The following is a 15,820-nucleotide window of genomic DNA, read 5'->3' on the forward strand; positions in this document are numbered from 1 at the left end:
CCCAGCTACTCAGGAGGCTGAGGCAGGAGAACTGCTTGAACCCAGGACGCAGAGGTTGCAGTGAGCCAAGATCGTGCAATTGCACTCTAGCCTGGGCAACAGAGTGAGACTCTGTCTCAAAAAAAAAAAAAAAGAAACTCTGACATGACTTTTAGTTTGTACCATTGGACAAAATTTCCAAAATTATAATGAAGAAACTGTAAACTAAAAATAAAATTCTAAGCCCTTCACTCAATTGAATGGACCCCCATTCAATAGGCCAAAGGCTTTCCAAAGTAAACCTGAAAAACTAGTTTAGGCCATGATGGGAATGGGGGTAGGGTCAGAATGCCTCATTATACCCTCCTTCTAGAATTCAGGCACAACTGACCAGCATGAGCATTAAAATAGAGATCTTAAGACTGACCAAACAGACTCTTTGTACCAATAAGATACATCACATGACAGCAGACATTGAAAAAAATTGAAGTATTTTACTCCGAAATATATTTCTTTGATGTATTTAAAAATGGCCCTGCAAAGTTGTCTCTTGTCAGGGAAATCTACATTCTGTGGAGAATCTCCTTCCCCTTCCAGGTCTTTTCCTGATCCAGAGATTGACTAAGAGTCTGGCACCTTTTTAAGTCTGATAAGAAATATTTACCATCTATTCTCTGTGAAGCCTGCTAGCTGAAGGTTTCACGTCTATAAGAACCTTGGCCTCCACAACCCCTTATGTTAACACAGAAATTCCTTTCTATTGATTCCAGGTCTTTAGATCATAACTTAACCAATCAGAAAATCAACTCCACCTAGGAGCTGGAAGTCCTCCCCACCCCCCACCTTCCAGTTGTCCTGTCTTTCTGTACTGAACCAATATACATCTTACGTGTATTCATGGATGTCTGCCTGTAACTTCTGTCCCCCTAAAATATATAAAATCAGCTGTAACTCAACCACCTTCGGCACATCTCAGGACCTCCTGATGCTGTGTCCTGGGCATGTCTTTAACCTTGGCAAAATAAACTCCTAAATCTATTAAGACTTGTCTCACACACTTTTTGGTCTACGAATCTGATGGGTTTGTAAAACTGCTAACCAAGATCAAACAGAGAATGAATTAATTACATGAGACTGATTGAACTGATAAATAAAAACTATGGGTTTTCATGGTTTCTTTATTTGAAACATTGCTGGTTCTTTTAATATTTTGTTTTACAGATTTAAGGAAACTTCTTTTTTTTGAAAGCTATGTATAGTTTACAGCAATTTGGTAAAGCATACTTTTATGAATAAAAATAGAAACATTTGCTTTTCCTTTCTACCTGATGATACCTCCAGAATTTGGAAACTATTAGTTAGTACTGTTATTTTTATGGCAAGCTGGTTGTCTGCGTAAGTTCAATAAAGAATCTGTTCTCTTTAACAGGATAAAATTGGAAACACTGGTTATATTATCAAGGCTCTGACAGGAATACCGTATTTGAAAATGTGCTTAGAATGCCTAGCTTCAGCTGGGCATGGTGGCTCACGCCTGTAATCCCAGCACTTTGGGAGGCCGAGGTGGGTGAATCATCTGAGGTCAGGAGTTCGAGACCATTCTGGCCAACATGGTGAAACCCTGTCTCTATTAAAAATACAAAAATTGGCCGGGTGTGGTGGCATGAGCCTGTAATCCCAACTACTCGGGAGGCTGAGGCAGCACAATTGCTTGAACTCGGGAGGCAGAGGTTGCAGTGGGCCAAGACTGCGTCACTGCCCTCTAGCCTGGGTGACAGAGTGAGACTTCATCTCAAAAAAAAAAAAAAAAGAATGCCTAGCTTCAAAGGTTCTCAGCATTATAGTGAATGAGTAAAGGCTGTCACTTCCTGGCAGGCCCATGAACCTCAAGGTACTAGATACAGCAGGCAAAGTCTGATATGTGCCTTCATTTGGCTTCCTAACATTGAGAGGTTTCTAAAAGTCTAATCTGAGATTCCTTGTCAAAGTTCGCAGCAAAGCAAATCTAAAAGATGGTTATGTAGTTATTCTTGCTGCACTTTTATAAATAATCAGACAAATTGGTCTGCAATTATCTTTTGTAGAAATGAGGGTGAATGTAGAGAAAAAAATTATGTTAAAAAAAGTTATAGTGGCCTTGTTATTAGATTGTAGCCTGGCTCATTGTTTTTGCTTTCTTTTTTCTTTTTCTCCTTTTTTCTTTTACTAGTAGACTAGACTGGATTCTGAATTCTTATATCTGGCTAAGACTCTCAAATAACAAAAACGGCTGTTTCTCAAGCCCTATAAGCTAAAGCTGGACAACTTGATGTAAATTTCAGGGGAGATGTCTCATACCTGATACATACGCCACATAAAGAATTCACCAGAATGCCTGATGTCACATCAGAGACAATCAAACTCCAAATCAGGATGAGAAGTTGTCGACTTCATGTTGTGGACAACTTTTCCCAAGACCATTGGAATAAGACTCCCCATCATAAGACTCTTACTCCTCTTAATTATTCCTTATTTATGCCTACTTCTTTACCTTGACAGGATAATGCTATACATTTTCACAATCAGTACTTCCTAGAGGTAACTTGGGACTGCCGGCTTTTATTTATTTATTTATTTATTTATTTAGAGATGGAGTCTCACTGCCATTGCCCAAGCTAGAGTACAGTGGTGTGATCTTGACTCACTGCAACCTCTGCCTCCCAGGGACTGCCGGCTTTTATTTATTTATTTATTTATTTATTTATTTAGAGATGGAGTCTCACTCCCATTGCCCAAGCTAGAGTGCAGTGGTGTGATCTTGGCTCACTGCAACCTCTGCCTCCCAGGTTCAAGCAATTCCCCTACCTCAGCCTCCCAAGTAGCTGGGATTATAGGCACGTATCACCACATCCAGCTAACTTTGTTTTTATTTTTAAGAGAGACAGGGTTTCACCATGTTGGCCAAGCTGGTCTCAAACTCCTGACCTCAAATGATCCACCCACCTTGGCCTCCCAAAATGCTGGGATTATAGGCATGAGCCACAACACCTGGCCTCTGCTTTAATTTAAGATAGTCATGGGATACTAGATTACCAACTAAACAAGGAGCAATCTGTGCAATTCATTTTTATTTTATTTTATTTTATTTTTGAGGTGAGTCTCGCTCTGTCGCCTAGCCTGGAGTAGAGTGGCACAATCTTGGCTCACGGCAACCTCCGTCTCCTGGGTTCAAGCAATTCCCCTGCCTCAGCCTCCCTAGTAGCTGCGATTACAGGCGCCTACCTCCACGCTCAGCTAAATTTTGTATTTTAGTAGAAATGGGGATTCGCCATGTTAGTTAGGGTGGTCTCAAACTCCTGACCTCAGCAATTCACCTCCCTTAGACTCCCAAAGTGTTGGGATTACAGGCATGAGCCCACTGCACCTGACCTCTGCTTTAATTTAAGATAGTCATGGGAGGCTATCTTACCAACTAATTAAACAGGGATCAATCTGTGCAACTGATATTTCTTTTTTTTTTTTTTTTTTTTTTTAAGACGGAGTCTCCCTCTGTGTCCCAGGCTGGAGTGCAGTGGCGCGATCTTGGCTCACTGCAAGCTCCGCCTCCCGGGTTCACGCCATTCTCCTGCCTCAGCCTCCCGAGTAGCTGGGACTACAGGCGCCCACCACCGCGCCCGGCTAATTTTTTGTATTTTTAGTAGAGACGGGGTTTCACCGTGATCTCGATCTCCTGACCTTGTGATCCGCCCACCTCGGCCTCCCAAAGTGCTGGGATTACAGGCGTGAGCCACCGCGCCTGGCAGCAACTGATATTTCTTGTTGCACATAAATACATTGGGTATTGTAGAGCAGATTGCTTTGTTAAAATATGTAGACTCCTCATCTAGCTATTTGATTTTAGTTGGTTTGGCTCATGGGGATCCTGGCTAAGGAGAAAGCTCCAAACTCTTCATATTTTCCACCTGCTAATCACAACAGTAGTCTCCCTGGTGTACTGTATCTTCTCAAAAAGTTTTAAATGTTTCCAGAGAGCCATCTGTCAAACATCAGATGGTATGTCTCTAGCTGGAACAACAAAAACTCAAACAAACTTATAATAATGGGGAGGACACAATAAGCTATAAACACATGCTGAGACTAGAAACTCAAAATGATGGCAACTGAGTAGTACTGATGACCTAAGTTTTGATTACACTCTCACCTACATAACAACCTAACCAAAAGGCAAACTGTCAAATAAAAATCACAGGAGGCCACTGTTTTGGACTAAATTCTTGTACTATGTCCCAATGGACCAGACTAAAACTCAAAATGGAGTTACCCATGCTAAAGTTTCATGCCTCCAAACCTAGACTAAGTTGTTACCCAACCTTCTAAGAGATCAGAAGAGAAGGATAACAGCTAATTTCCCAAAGAGGCCAGTTTAAATCTTCAGTGGGCATAATAATGAAGTTCCTTCTACTTCAGTCCTTGCTTCTCTACAAAAAAGGTAGGCTGAAATAACCTCATGTTAACTAATCAGTTTTTTCTATTGTTGGCCTCTCTGTCCCCACCTTACAAGAAGAGTAGCTTTGAAATGACTAATATGCTATCTGTTCTGTGCTTCTACTTTCTTTAGCCCTTCTTTGTATATAAAGCCAGCCTCTGCTGCTCAGCTCATTGGAACACTTATTCCATTTTATGGAATGATATGTGGACCAAGTCTAGACTCGAGAATAAAGCCAATTGAGATCTTTAAACTGAAAAATAAACTTCAAGGCTGTCCCTCCCACCACACACCCAGGCCCAGAACTCTAGGAGGGCAGAATGGTTTTGGAGGACTGACCTAGGGTGCCCTCCATAGGTTTGCTGCCCACAGCTACCTTGGGTCTCTGTTCTCTGCATTCCAGTACAGTGCTCCTCAGCCACCCCAGCCGTGGTTCAAGAAGGCCCAAGTGCAACTTGACCCACTACTTGGGAAGATACAGCCATAAAACTTGGCAGCATCTACATGATGCTAACTCTGCAGGCATGCAGAGTGCAAGTTGTTCCCTGACCTTCCAAGAGATCCACCTAGATTTCAAAGGATGTTGTGGACAGCCTAGAAGCCCAGACAGAGACCCGTCAAACGGGCACAAAGAGTCCCTACTAGTGCAGTGCTGAGCAGTATAGATACCCTGGAAGGATATACAAAAAACTAATATAAGGGGCTACACCAAGAGAGAAGGCAGTATAAGTGGGGTGGATGGGGAACAGACTGGAAGATTGGAGATTATCTTTTTATATTATTTGAATTTTGAGCCATAGGAGTACTCAAGACCTGTTAGCTGTTGTTAAAAAAGAAAGCTGAAATCCTTTCCTTCTTCTCACCCCACGCAGGGAGAAAGCTGTGCTCTAGCAGAGGCTTGGTGGGGAATGAAAGGCTGAATCTGGGGCATGAGTGTGTTAGAACACTAGGGAGCCTGGATGAGTGAAGACAAATAGCAGGACCCAAAGATATATAGGCAGTTGGGGGTCAGATTTTGGGAGTCCGCACCAGTAAATACTATACTTGTACACCTTGCTGGTAGGAAAATGGGAGTTGCTAAAGATTCATGGGCCAGAATTTTTAGGAGGATGTACAAAATGGATTGTAACTGGGAACAGCCCAGAGGCAGGGAGGCTAGTTAGGAGGCTACCAAAGCATATACAGTTAGGAGCTAACATGGCCTGAACTAAAAAGGAGAGATTAGAATCACAGGTCCTGGCTGGGCACAGTAGCTCATGTCTGTAATCCCAGCACTTTGAGAGGCCAAGGTGGGCAGATCACTTGAGGTCAGGAGTTCGATACCAGCATGGACAACATGTTGAAGCCCTGTCTCTCCTAAAAATACAAACATTAGCTGGGCGTGGTGGCGTGCGCCTGTAATCCCAGCTACTTAGGAGGCTGAGACAGGAGAATTGCTTGAACTCTGGAGGCAGAGTTTGCAGTGAGCCTACATCTCACCACTGCACTGTAGACCGGGTGGCAGAATGAGACTCCATCTCAAAACAGAAAAAAAAAAAAGAATCACAAGTCCTAGAAGGCAGGTTAGGACTGAGCAGACGACTTGGTTAGGAAAGAACAGGGGCCAATGCCAACACTGGGGTGGCACAAGTAGGAGTGTGGCACCCCTAGTTCTGGCAGCACAGGGAATTCCCTGTCCAGGCATTCACAGGCCCTCCTCCCACTCAGCCCTATCCCTCTTTAGTCTAAGCACATCTCACAGTCAACTGCCTGGGCCAGAAAAAAAAAAAAAAAAAAACTGGAGCCAATGTTTTGGTTAGTCCACCCAGTGCTTACTGTGTGTGCATGTGTGTATATTCACATAAGACCAACACTCGACTTCATCTGTAAAATGGGAATAAAACTATCTACTTTGTAGAAATATTGGGAAACTTAAGGGAAATAAAAGTATACAAAGGAGCACAAAGTCTGTCTATAGTAGGCAAACAAAAAATATGTTATCCTTATCTTTATATTAAATTTAATCCACAACTTGTATCATCCTATAAAAGAGTAAATGTTGAAGATTTATCTATAGATATATCTATGCAGATACATATTAGGCATTTATGCATATGAAGTTTTGCCCAGTTAGGATTCCTTACAAATTTGCTTCTGTCTCAAACTTACTGGGAAGGTCATGGTGTTTCTAGCTTAAATTGTGCACAGAGAGTTGCTGCCTAGAAAACTCTGTGGACAAGAATTACTGAAATAACATGTACAAAGTGCAGAGCACAGCTCCAACAGAAACAAAATAAAACAAAAAGGTAAGCTCTCAGTTTGAGAATAGCCTCTGTTCTTTTTAAATTTAAAGATGGGCTGCTGCTGATAGTTACTAACACAAATGGCATGAGCATTATTATTTTTAATGACATTTTATCAATTAGCTCCATACTGAACACACTTAAAACATGTTTTGTTTACTATACACATTGACTTCACAAATTATCGTGCTTGAAACCCTCTGTAAGCAATCTGAATGCTTATATTAGTAATTCTGCTGGGCTTTGGTCTATCCTGTAAAAACAGTAAAGGTGGCTTAGCAGATTTTATTTTTGTTATTTTATTGATGTTATCAATATCACTCCTTAGTTGTCATAATTACTTTCTTTACTACGAGGATCAACATCATCTGGAAGGAGTTTCTAAACCAAAATACTTGACACCTGCTGTGAGGATGGTGGTTTTCCACCTGGCTTTAGGGGTTGTAGGATGACGGCTGGATAATACCATCCATCTAGCTCCTGGAAAGACTGTGGAGTGTGAATCTGAGTCAAGAAAAGGAGGCAGCAATTAACTTCTTATATTAATTAGTAAGTAATATGACCACACATTGTCTAGTGTATACTGTCTATGAGGCAGGGGCATGAGATACATATTTGCTCATCAAAATGCCTCGTATCCAATATGCCTAAACGTTAACCACTGAAGACATAAAAAACAGGATTGGTTTAACAGTAGACTATTATCACAATTCTAGAACTTATAACTTCCTACTGGATTTGGTTATACATTGTACCATAATTGCACATACAAAATATCTGTCTTTCAAAATCAGTTTACAATCAGTAATGACACATTTATGCTGAAATGTAAATATTCACTTGCAAAATGGGATACATATATGCCAACACATACCCAGAAGAAATATAAAATTACTCAAGACACCAAATAAGCCTCAAAAAGTCCTTTCAAGAAGTTAGATCTTAAAACTCTATTTTTCATAAGCATAAAGGCAGGAAGAAATGACTCCTTTACAGTTACTAGAGCAATTCTAGATTTCCAGGCCTCTGGACAGATGACACAGCCATTTTAGCTATGCTCTCATTTTATCATAAAAGAGAGTTTCTCATAAATCCAGACTAATATTCCTTTCAAAATTCATAATTGTTCTTTCCCTATATTTGCCATTAAAACCTTGATTACAAAACAATTTCAGAGACAGGTCAAGGCTTGACAACCAGTGGCAATAGCATCACGGTTATGTAACACCCTGCTAAGGCTAAATTACAGGTCAAATGTGGCTCCCTTTGAGGGAGGGCTGCGATCTCACTTGCCTTTGTGAACTAGTAATCCTGTGATCTACCAGTGAGGATTAGCATTTCCTTTCTAAATGCAGTTTGGCAAAAAGTTCTGTAGGTGCCAAACTGAAAGCCACAGGAAGGGATAACAATTTCAGACAGGATTATAGTGGGGGAAAACAACTAGCTACTAAGGCACTATAGCAAGATATACCAAAATCAAAGACACATATACCTTTTGACTTATCTTTTAGAAATTATTCCCACAAGTACACGAATATATCTATGCAAATATCTCCATTGTAACACTGTTTGGAACAGTAAAAAACTGAAAACAAACTAAATGCCAATAGAGGATCTGTCTAAAAAATTAATAGAGTATACACACTGATATAAAAGAATAAGGTAGATTTATATTCAAAAGAGCTCCATGATAAGCTAAAAATTAAAACAATTGAACTCATGGAGGTAGACAGTAGAGATGGTTATGAGAGGCTGGGAAGAGCCGCGGGGTGTTTGGTGGCAGGGGAGGAGCAGGGATGCTTAATGGGTACAAAAATACAGTTAGAGTGAATAGGATCTAGTATTTGATAGCACAATAGGATGATTACCGTCAACAATAATGTATTGTACATTTTATACCAACTAAAAGAGCATAACTAGAATGTCTATAACAAATGATAAATGCTTGAAGATAATGGATATCCTATCTACCCTGCTGGGATTATTTTGCATTGTATGTATGTATCAAAACATCTCATGTACCCCATAAATATATGCACCTCCTGCATCATTTTAAAAAACTTTTACAGGTACACAGAAGTTGAATACAGACCAGCATGTAAATGACTATATAAAATTTTCAAGCATATATGCCTACTGGTATACTAGCCAACATATATATAACACTTAAATATGCTAAGGACTGTTTTAGATGCTTTTCACATATAAACACACTTAATCTACACAACAGCATTTTAGATAGATAGATAGATAGATAGATAGATAGATAGATAGATAGATAGATAGATATTTTTGAGACAGAGTCTGTCGCCCAGGCTGGAGTACAGTGGCGCCATCTCAGTTCACTGCAAGCTCCGCCTCCCGGGTTCACGCCATTCTACTGCCCCAGCCTCCTGAATAGCTGGGATTACAGGTGCCCACCACCACGTCTGGCTAATTTTTTTTGTATTTTTAGTAGAGATGGGGTTTCACCGTGTTAGCCAGGATGGTCTCAATCTCCTGACCTTGTGATCTGCCCATCTCGGCCTACCAAAGTGCTGGGATTACAGGTGTGAGCCACCATGCCTGGCCGCATTATAGATATTCTTATCCCTATTTTACCAATAAAAAAACACCTGGCCAAAAATTAAATGTCACAGGAAGTAAGGAATACAAATGGAACTCAAACTCAGGAGTCAGGCTCTAGAGAAGGAACTTTTACCTTTTAGAGGCATTAAAAATCATTCTGGGAGAGGAATTACTATGGAAGGTAAAGAGGGGAAGGTCTTCATTTTTCATATTGTGCATTTCTTCTTGAATTTACTGACATGTAGTACTTTTTTTCTGAAGTAGTAACGGTAGTTAACCGGGTGGTAAACTTATTCTCAGGTACTTCATTTTCTCTGTACTAAAAATTCTACTCTGTTACTGAATAAAGCTATGACTTGTTAACAACAAAAAAGAAAACTGGTTTGACTTGACCTATTTTAAATGAACAAGAAGAGAGACTAAGGCCATGTAAAAACAATGTTCATGGAGATTCCTGTAAGATTTATCGTTAGACCACCACAGCTCATGTAATTAAGATAAATCACATATATTAGCCCATTGTGTTACATTCCTTATGGCAAAATAACACCTGGTCCCTCCTTTCAAAAAGCTCAAAATCATTAAAACAATTTTTAAGGTCAACAATATTAAGAAGACGCACAAAAGCTGGGTGGAAGGAACAATAAGATGGTCTGATTCCTCCATGTAGACATTAACCTCTCCTAAGATACTTCTGACCGGTCTACATAAATTGCTGATGCCAAGGGAAATTACTTACACCAAAATTACATTTAAAATTTTAAAAGTAAAAGAAATGCAAAACATCATGTTGAGGTCCTTTGTCTTTTCTCTCTGTTTGTTTAAATGTTTAGAGTATAGTGCTAATAAAGTCAAGGTGAAATGTCAATCTTGCTTTGAAAAACCAATTATCTTGGCTAAAGAAACATCATTTCATAGTTAAACTGCAGCAGTTATCCCTGTGTTGGGGCCACAGAAGATGCAACAAAGTGGGAAATCCAATGGCACTAATGAAAAAAAAAAAACCCAAAACAAATGAACCCTGTGCCCACAAATGTCTATTAACATTGGATCAGCAACTGAAAATAGGAATAACAGAAGCAGCAAACACTTACATAGCATTTATACAATCCCAGTTGGTGACCACACATCCTATTTGTTTCTTTTCACTCTGAAAAGTGTCCTGGTTTACACAATAAATTAAATGGTCACTCAACTTCAAAGTGCTTTACACATATTACCCTGTTTCCTCCTTGAAACAACTCTACAAAGTGTGCACTATTATCTTCCTTTCACAGATGAGTTCTCTCACCTCTGCATTCACAGAAAAATATACACAATTACATTATTAGAAAGTCACAGTGCAGCTCCATTATGCTGTCATATTGTTCGTAGGCATATTAAAAATCATTATTTCAAATTGCAACAAGTATATATTCATGCATTACACTTTTCTAAGTTAAAAAAAAAAAAGGCTACCGTCAAAACCAGCAAGCTCTATTAAATGGAAGGTAGAGCCACATTCCACCACAAACCGTTTCTCTATTTCTCATCTGTCGCTCTGGCATATAAATATATCTACTTAATGTTCTCTGTATGGCAAGAAGTGCTTCTGAAATGATTTCTATCAGGGTACTAACAATATTTAGCATCCTTTAAATTAACAGATACAAAATACAAACAGTTAACATAGTTTAAATTAACAGTGACAACATCCAAACTGTTTTTCAGTTAGCCAAAATGCTAGAGTTGGCAACAAGGGGAGAAAATGGATTTGTCACAAACTAGCTGTGTGACTGTAAGTCATTAACTTCCAAAGACCTCCACTTTTTCACTTATAACATGACAGTAGTGGTGAAAATATCCAGTCTAGTAGCTATAGCTACTCTAAAGCAGGACAGTTCCTCAAACCAAGAGCAGGAAAAAATGGCTGCTTCTTCAAGAGCTCCCAGTCCAATTGGATATGCAGACGCAGAGGAATGGATTATATGAAGGCACAGTGATACAGGTACCTCAAATTTGTAACAGACATTGGCTCTCATGTAAGCTCCATGAACAGTTACTGGTACTCCTCCAAGAGCTTTCCAGGAGGATGAATGAGATATCAAGAGCATCCACTTCTATCTTCCACGCTAACCTCGCTCTAATCCAAGCCCATATTTCTCTCATCTGGAATACTTTGTATTGGGCTCCCTGTTTTCATTCTTGCCTTTCTAGAATCCATTTTTTATGCAACTCAGATGATCTAAAAGATGAATTGGATCACTAACTCTCCTGCTTAAAATCCTCCAATCATTTCTAAATGCCCACACAGGACAATTCAGTCTCCTTTCCAAATCCTGCAAGGCTCCTCCTGAGCTCCCTTTTACCTCCTTTTGCATCATACTCCTCTTGGCCCACCTGGATGCAGTCCTGTCCCTAGATCCAGCCCACTGGCTTTCCTTATTTCCTCCAAAGGGTGCAGAACTTGTTTTCACCTCAGGCCTTTGCACTAGTTGTTGTCTCTATCTGGAATACTTCCCTGGGCTCTTCATGTGGTTGAACCTGTCAGGTCTCACTGCCCTCCCCCATTACTCTCTGTCCTCATTCCACCAAGTTCATTCTCAGGACTTAATTACATTCCTTTTCAGAAATTATCTTATTTACTTATTTGATTGCACACTACGGCTTCTTTCCCCAAAGCAGGGGCCAGGGCCCGCCTGTCTAGTTTACTACAAAGTAGCCAGGACTTTGCATTGTGCCTACAAGGTATGCAATAAATACTTGCTGACTGATCACACATACCACTCATTTCAGCTTGATTTTTTCAAAAGCTGAGCTGATAAAAACCATGTTTATAGAGGATTGTCTGAAGAAGTTGTAGTTTGTCTTTCCCTTATGGTCTAGATATTCAATCAAAAAACCTTGCTTTGAATCAAGCCAGATTAGCAGAGCTACCCACTACCCACCTAAACCAAATTGTCCATTGGTTTTATTTAGACAGGCAGGGTCTAGTGCTGTTGACAGGCTGGAGTGCAGTGGTGCAATCATGGCTGGTTGCAATCTCTAACTCCTGGGCTCAAGTGACCCTCCCGCCTCAGCCTCCTGAGTAGCTGAGACTACCTACAGGTGTGTGCCACTCCACCTGGCTAATTTTTAAAAATTTTTAGTAGAGACGAGTAGCTGAGACACAGGTGTACACCACCACACACGCCTGGCTAATTTGAAAAATTTTTTAGTAGAGATGAGGTCTCGCTGTGTTGCTTAGGCTGGTTGCAAACTCCTGGGCTCAAGTGATCCTCCTGCCTTAGCCTCCCAAAGTGCTGATTGATTACAGGTGTGAGCTACCACACCCAGCCTCTACTGGCTTTAGAATCTTTCTAAATTGTGATTTAACCTTCTTTTACCTAGCAAGGGATGTGCTACAAAACAGCTCTGTGATCTTCAGTGCTGAAAAGAGGTTAAGGATATGACACTGGCTTTCATTTATAAGGACCTCAATGACAAACTTTTCCTCTAGTTCAAATCAGAAAAAAAAAGTGCTTTTCCTGGGCATCTAAGATTGCCTTCTTTCATGAACACTAGATCACAGAGTAGACGAGGTACTGCCTCTCGGCATGGCCTATTAGAGAAACAGGTCACTTACAGCTTGGTTAATTAATGTACTAGACTTTATCCTTCTGCATTTTGAGGATCACCCCACTTCTGATTTCCCTTTATTTTTCCTAATTTCAGTGTTCTTTTTGTCTTGCTTTCTAATCCATTTAATTTGTACATTTTCTCATTACGGTGAACTGCCTTAAATCTTTTCTAGCATAAGGCATATAAATAAAGTATTAAGGGTGACAGCAGCAATATGCGTAAAATAACATGGCTAATAGGCAGAGGGTCAACTACTTCCAGGAAAGAAAAGAGGGGATTTTTGAGTTGGGTCTTGAGGAAAAAGTGGAGTGTCACCTGATAGAAAATGCAGGAAAAGGCAACCTGTGCAGATTAAGAGAGAAGGCACAGTCCACATCAAAGGAAAGTGGAAGACAGATTAGTAAAACTACTCTGACATTTAATAATATTTACTGAACATTAATTATTATGTGTTGGACTCAATGCAAAGCCCTTTACAACTTTTTGTGTTTAATCCTCAAAACAATCCGCTGACACAGATTTTATTATTATCTCCATTCAGAGACCGAAGCTGAGACAGTCTCTAAGTGGCAGGGTAGAGATTCCTGTGGACTCTAAGGATGTGGTGGGGCACTCTACTGCAGTCAGTACTTCAGAACTCATCTCCTGTCCCTATCTCCCATCTGACAAAGCCTATTGCTCCTTTGGACATCTCTATCTCAATAAATAGAAAAGTAGTGCTAACAGGCACACAGTGAAGTCAAAAACCTGGGATCATCCTAAACCCCTTCTCCCCCCATTCATTCAATACCCGAAGTTCTGACATTCTGCCTCACAAATTTCCCTCCCACCTGTCCTCTTCTCTGCATTCCCTCTTGGTCACAGTCCTCATTGTCTCTCACCAGGGCCACTGCAGAAATAGGAGACACAGGAGGCATAATAGTGAAGAGCGGGAACTCCGCAGGTGGTCTCCCTGCCTTTGACCCTCTATGACTTACTATCTGTGCGACCTTGGGCAAGCTAACCTGTGTTTGTTTCATCTGTAAAATGGGGACAACAATTAGAATATTACCTGACAGCACCATGTAAACGTTAGTAAGTGGTAAGGAAACTTAGCTCCTCACTTTCTCTTCCTCTAATCATTCTGCACATAACAGAGACAGTGTGTATGCGGTTTTTTTTGGTTTTTTTTTTGAGACAGGGTCTCACTCTGTCACCCAGACTGGAGTGCACTGATCCGATCGTGGTTCACTTCAGCCTCGACCTCCCAGGCTCAAGTGATTCTCTCTTGTCAGCCTCCCAAGTTCTGGGACCACAGGTGTGTGCCACTGTGCCAGACCAATTTTTTTGTATTTGTAGACATGGGGTCTCATTATGTTGCCCAGGCTGGTCTTGAACTTCTGAGCTCAAGAGGTCCACCTGCCTTGGCCTCCCAAAGCGCTGGGATTACAGGCGTGAGCCACTGTGCCCAGCCGTGTGTGTTAATGCCAATCTGATTAGCACAACACCAATGTTAAAACTTTTAATGGCTTCCCATTGCCCTTAGAAATCTCTGGCTCATAACTTTCTAAATTCTAGCAATAACTGTCAACTTTGAGTTCTTCCAACATCTTGGGGCCTTTGTACAAGTGGCTACCAACCCAGAACACCAGTCCAACATCTATTTATTCTTCAAAAATGGGATTATCTTTTTTGGGGAAGCTTTCTCATTTCCATTGATTGGATAATGTTTGTTACATGTTCCTACAGTTATCAACCTTGTACTTCCTTGTGGTAATATTTGTCACTCTTAAAACTCATTAGTCAATGTTTCTTTCCCTTCCGACCGAAATTTTGGAGAGGGAAAAGTTCTTGCTTGTTGGTTCTGGGTTGTAATCCCAAAGCCTAGTCCAGGAAGGATAAATGTCCACTAAATAAATGAAACTGGAATGAAGCAAAGCTGAAATTCTACATGAAGTTCCTGGGTCTTCAGTAGTCTTCCACCTCCACTACTCTTTACCAGTCTGCAAATTTGGGCCTATCACTGTTCTTCCCATGGCCAGGCCCTTTAATGTGGAGACCCTGGTGGTCTTCAACTCTTCAGAAGTGGCCTCTCCACAGGCATTTAGTTACTGGTCGCCCTCTCCTGAAAAACACCCAAGAGCCCTAGATCTCCCCTTCCCAGATATCAAAGGACCTCCTTCCTCCCTAATCAGATAACTTGTAGGTTCTCCCTCCAGTTGCCGATCATGCCCCTTCCCCTTTCCCCAAAGTGTCACCTTATTTCTGCTCTCACTCCATAGACCATCTCCCTTAGACAGTCCACAAACCCAGTCTTTGCCCCTCTAAATCCATTCCAGCTGACAAATCACCCTCCCCAACACACACATATACATCTTCTATCCTCCTGACCTACCCTAGATGGTTTCTCATCACTATACTGGCTCCTCCTTACCCCCCGTAAATCTCCCAGGTACACTTCCTCATTACCTTCCGGATACCTCATCCCTCTGTATTCCTTTTATAAATAATTCCCTGCTCCCTCTCCTCACCCACAATCCACTCGCAGTTCAAGGCCTCATTGCCATCGACTCCATTGTCTGTGAGTCCTTCCCAATATGCCCCAGGACCCCTCCAGGTGTCACGCTCCGTATCCTGACATCCCTTGTAGACGAGTCCCGAAACTCCCGCTCCATCCCTGGAGCTCCCACTCCCTCCTAGTCCTCCACAAACCTTCCAGGCCCCCAGCCCCAAGCCCGGCACCACCGCCCACCATTCGCGGCTCCTGGGCCCTCACCGCGCCCCTAGACAAACCAGGACTCCCTCCGGTCCCACCCGCCCTTGCACCGCTTCTAGCCGTCTCGGCCACCCACGTGTGTTCCCAGCCCACCGACCACGCTCCCGGCACACCCTACAGCCCCGCGCTGCCTTCGGGAGAGCGGGCGGGGGAGGCCGAGGGGCTCCGAGG

General features: G+C 41.5%; 2 protein-coding genes across 2 annotated transcripts in view; one reads left to right on the plus strand and one right to left on the minus strand.

The window, feature by feature from the left end:
* Positions 1-1,020, plus strand: part of LOC105539884 (putative uncharacterized protein C3orf49) — a 30,605-nt gene extending 29,585 nt beyond the window's left edge. Inside the window, exon 7 of the mRNA XM_011980343.1 lies at positions 750-1,020. The gene's annotated coding sequence lies outside the window, so the exon portion shown is untranslated. The remainder of the gene's footprint in view (positions 1-749) is intronic.
* THOC7 (THO complex 7 homolog (Drosophila)) overlaps positions 1-15,820 on the minus strand; it is a 29,756-nt gene extending 13,936 nt beyond the window's left edge. Inside the window, exon 1 of the mRNA XM_011980342.1 lies at positions 15,763-15,820. The gene's annotated coding sequence lies outside the window, so the exon portion shown is untranslated. The remainder of the gene's footprint in view (positions 1-15,762) is intronic.

Source organism: Mandrillus leucophaeus, unplaced genomic scaffold (assembly GCF_000951045.1).
Source record: "Mandrillus leucophaeus isolate KB7577 unplaced genomic scaffold, Mleu.le_1.0 Scaffold210, whole genome shotgun sequence".
In the NCBI taxonomy this organism is placed as follows: Eukaryota; Metazoa; Chordata; class Mammalia; order Primates; family Cercopithecidae; genus Mandrillus; species Mandrillus leucophaeus.